General features: G+C 39.9%; 1 pseudogene; it reads right to left on the minus strand.

Moving 5' to 3' along the window:
- Positions 1–559: 559 nt before the first annotated feature.
- Positions 560–2,435, minus strand: LOC145720808 (cytochrome c pseudogene; annotated as a pseudogene).
- Between the last annotated feature and the right edge of the window lie 2,516 nt (positions 2,436–4,951).

Here is a 4,951-nt window from a genome sequence, read left to right on the forward strand (position 1 = left end):
GAGATGAGTGAGAAGTCAGATAGCATTTACATTGCTACAGTGAACAGTGAAGAGTGGGATCAAAGAGGGATGGGAAGGAGGTGAGGTTGGATGTCAGGCAGTCAGCTTGTGCTGGGGTGAATGTAATGGGGTGAAAGGGATGAATTTTACACTCAAAGCAGACATTTTCAAAAGAATATTAGAAATCAGTCAGTCTAGCAAGTCAATACCACTGACAGATCAAGGAACACAAAGAGGGAGGGAAATGGAAAATGGAAAAGCTCTGTAAATGGCAACATGTGAAGGCCTTTGGAGAGCAAGACTGCCAAAGAATCGTAAATATTGGGCTGACCTTTCTTCCTGGTATGGGCAAACTTGTTGCAAGGGCAGAGTGTATGTTGGGGTGCATGCTGAGGTAGTGAGGATTGGTAGGTGGCCAGTTGTTCTGTGATTGTGAACAGTGGACCTTGAGAGTTGGCCTTCTCAAGGTTGAGTCTATTCTTCCTACTAGCTAATCCTTTTTAAAGACTCCTGTAATATTTCTTAGTCTCCAGGCAAGAATTTCTTCTAGGGCTGAGATCATGTCTTTGTACACTTGTGTGTGATCATAGGTAAGCCGCTTGCTTTTCAGACTTAATTTTCTAATCTTTAAAATGGGACCAATATTCTTAGGATCAGTTGATATGAAGTGTATACAAACACTTCTCCTTGTGACTCATGCTCACAGCAGGAAGTCAGTATTTGTCAGTTTTCTATTTCATTTGCTCTGTTTGGTAATGATGATGACTTCACAAAGGTTGGTCAGCATGCTTTTGTGGATTGGAAATGTGATTAGGGAAACTAAATGGATTTCTGACTTATCTTGATGACAGCGCCAAACAATTTTGTGTGTGGACCTTCGTTGTATTTGAAGTTATTATAGACAGGTCTGTGCTTCAGTGTGACAAAGTGACAAAAGGGAGCCCAGGGTAAGACATCATCAGTTGTCCATTAACCCAGATACTGGCCATAATAACTCTTGCTAATACACACTATCAGTCTATTGGCACAGGAATAATAAGGCCAAGAAATGCAAATCAAACCTCATTTACTTGGACCCATTGCCGGAGAATCCAGAAGGTGCTGCTGAACCGCTAAGCCTGCATCCCTGTTAGCCTTGGAAGACACACTCTCACCAATTTGGAGGACAGTTTGTGAAAAGCTTATGTTCGAAATAGTTCATTTACCTTTTCAGTAGCTATTTTTTTTTGGTTTCAGTAGCTATTTTTTTTGACAAGTGTTAAATATTCTTTATTTAATATTATACATAAACCATGCTAAAATACCTTTCATTAAGCAAAAGACAACATTTTAGATGCAGGGAATTTTAATCAAATTGGCATAGGTGAGACCAAAAAGACACTGCCAGGTTGTCTTCATCCCTTGCTTTTAACAGGCTAACGAGCAAACTTGAAACACAGCTGAGTCTTGCTGTTCTGAGACCGGGGCGGGATTTCCTCAGTATTTAAATATATTAATATAACTATTTATATATATCTAAATATAAAACCAATCTCCTATAAGTTTAGAGATGGCAGTTACCATCTCTGTGAAAAGCTGAACATTACTAGTCAATTCCAATCATATTTTTAGGAGGGGAAAACAGTGGCAGCACTTGCTGAACCAGACTTAGTATCAAAGTTCAAAAAGCTGATCATATTCATTTAACCACAAGCCAATCTTATTTAGATCAGGACTGTCTAAAAGAAGTATTCTATCAGCCATTCATGATCTGAATTCTGGTGTATGAGATCAATTTAAATATGGTACACATAAAAAAAAAGTCATGAGACATTTTTGTTTTGTAATAAATAAGGCAATGGCCAACTATTACTCATTAGTCGCTTTTTTGAGATAAGCTATCAATTCTGCTCTTTCCCCTGTCTTCTTAATGCCAGTGGAGATCATTTTTGTTCCAGGGATGTACTTCTCGGGATTCTCCAAATACTCATCAGTGTCTCCTCTCCCCAGGTGATGCCTTTGTTCTTGTTGGCATCCGTGTAAGAAAATCCAGGGGACTGACCTGTCTTTCTCCCAAATAAACCATGGAGATTGGGTCTAGTCTTGTGCTTGCCTCCCTTTTCCACAGTATGGCACTGGGCACACTGCTGAACAAAAACCTCCTTGCCTTTCTCAACATCACCCATTTTTATTTTTTTAAAGATTTTATTTATTTATTTGACAGAGAGAGAGAGAGATCGCACAAGCAGGGGGAGCAGCAGACAGAGGGAGAGGGAGAAACAGGGCTCGAACCCAGGACCATGGGATCATGACTGAGCAGAAGGCAGATGCTTAACTGACTGAGCCACCCAGGCACCCCACATCACCCATTTTTAAATCATTCTTTTGTTGCACATGAAACCAAGGTGGCCTCTCGCAAGCCAGTTGGACATCCTGCTCTCTTCAGTAGCTACTTTATATCCATGTGGTTATGCAATCAGATGATGGCAAGGATTCACAAATGGAGTGAAGTGCAAGGTAAAACCTATTCCTTAGAAACATTTTATGTTGGTCAGGGAAGTGATGTTGATCTTCCATTTATTAAAATTGTGTATGTGTCGGTAATTGTACCACGTGCTTTATATACATTATCTCAGTTAATATCCCAACAAGCTTATGATATATACAGTTATTGTCTTTTTTTTAGAGATTAAACCAACTGGGCCTAAGAGAAGTTAAATAAATTGCCCAAGGTAATACTGCCAGTTAAGAAGCAAGCTAGGCACCCGATTCCTGGTTGACCTGCAGCCAATGATCATGGAAATTCCTACACCCTCCTTTGTCAGATGAAGAAAAGGATATTTCCACTAAGTGAAACTCACAGGGCAAACATGGAAACCACATAAGTGAATATATGTGGAGATTTTTTTTTAAGTCGAAATTGCTTAGCATGAGAACCATAGCTATTGGGTCTCTACCACACTCAAAGCAGCACACCAGGAGAAATGTCAAATGAGTTCTTGTGCATGAAGTTGACCTGTGAGTGTGAATTAGAAAAGAAGTTCAATTAGAAACAAGCAAGTGGGGCAAAGTAGTAGGGGGTGGGGCGCTGACAGATGGAATTGCCATGACCTATATGTGGATTACCCATTTCTTCCAATTTAGTAAGCAGAAAATGCTTCTCACCCCATCCTGAACAGAATGACATCTCATTCCGATTATTCCTGCAGCATCGGCACTTCTTTCTCACTCTCCGGAAGTCTCTGAAATTGCCGTCTGCAGAAAATTTTTCCAGATGTCTACAGTCAGAAGCCACTTTTCTTTGAGGAGCAAAGCAGTATATTAAAAGATTCTAGAAGACATCATATATGACCTCTTTGTTTTAAATGTATTTTCTGGGTTTTATATATATTCTCTATACTAACAGTGCATAGCTGATAACAAACATGATTATTTTTTTCACTGCATTTAATTAAATTGCCATAAATTCCAGTTACGTTTCTCTCCTAAAGATGCATAAATACCTAGTAAATAAAGACTAACAGCTGATGCATTCCTGTTTTCCAGTGGTCCTGTCACAGTGCCGTCTGTGCCTTTAGTAACCGGTTCACATGCATTTACCATTGCTGCACTTCTAGAATAAAATTTCCAGCCAGAAACGTCTTGTGAGGCCTTAATCTATGTATATGTGCTCTGAAAACAAGGGAAACTGGCCCCGAAAAGAGTTGGTTCTTCAGACTTGATGAATTTGCTCAATGAGATTAATTAAGCAGAGGAGTCCCTTGCCACTAGGAATGACTAAGTCACCAGACCAAAATTGTACACTTCCTTGGTGGCAGGGGATGCTGCTGGCAAGGGCGAATAGATCTTCCATGGTTCCTGATGCATACAAAATTTTGTATACCTGCCTTGAGAAAAAGAATGCAGGATGATAACAGTACAGCTAGGCCCACAGTGTTCCAGGGATGAGATGACAATGTGCGATGAATTTTGTTAGGAACGAAGAGTGTTGTCTCTCACAACTTGGGAGACGCTGTGAAAAAGAAGCATAAAAGAGGGGTTACTTATGCCTTAGACATTTTTTCTAGAGGGTTCATTAAAGACTTTATTTCCATTCCTTGCCGTTATCATCATAGGCCTACGTCTGGATGTGAGTTCGACAGGGATAAAGCTGAGATACCAATCTGAGAGTCAGAAAATGTCCTATGATCAGACTTTGTTCCTATGTCAGGATAATTGTGCCTGGTTTCTTGCTTCTATTAGTGGTATGATAATCATGAATGATGTTCATCAAATACGGCCAGCACATGGTTCTAACTAAACTCCCTAGCTTCTTGTGGTTGGGTGAGTCTATAGGACTAGCTCTGGACAAGGATTTGTGAACAGAATTGATGTGTGTAACTTCTGAGCATGAGCACTTAACTGACGGACAAAGAGTGTAAGATCTTCCCCCCAAAGTCTTTTTCTCTCTTCCATTCTTAGTGATGATACCACGATGTGGCTTCTCTGTCATCCTGGCTGGAGTAAGAGACATAGAGTAGTGTCCCTAGGCTGACCTCAATAGGCAAGAAGCTTAATAACATACCTTTCTTGTTATAGTTCAGTAGCTTTGGAGGTCATTACCACAGAAAGACATTATCCAGGTACCGGTAACATTGCATTGAACAATGATACTATCCTCCTGCTGCCTCAAACTAATGGAAAGAGGGGCTGGTCTGCAAGACATTTACAGAAAGGACTACATCTCATCAGTGGGTGCATACTGGGCTCAAGCTGGATCTCCACAGTGTAGACATGAAAAAAATAATAAAATGTAGAAAAATATATTCATCTGAAAAAATTGTATTGCCTTCCTATTCTGTGCTAAGTATCTTATAGGATCTTATCCTGAAGACCAGAAGAATTCATAAATTTTGGAGATGTGAAGTTGGCACTACTTGGGGGAAGTCTTTTATGGTGAAGAGTAGAATTGAGTCTTTTTTTTTTTTTTTTT

This window comes from Leptonychotes weddellii, chromosome 3 (assembly GCF_054177405.1).
Source record: "Leptonychotes weddellii isolate Sample4059 chromosome 3, ASM5417740v2, whole genome shotgun sequence".
In the NCBI taxonomy this organism is placed as follows: domain Eukaryota; kingdom Metazoa; phylum Chordata; class Mammalia; order Carnivora; family Phocidae; genus Leptonychotes; species Leptonychotes weddellii.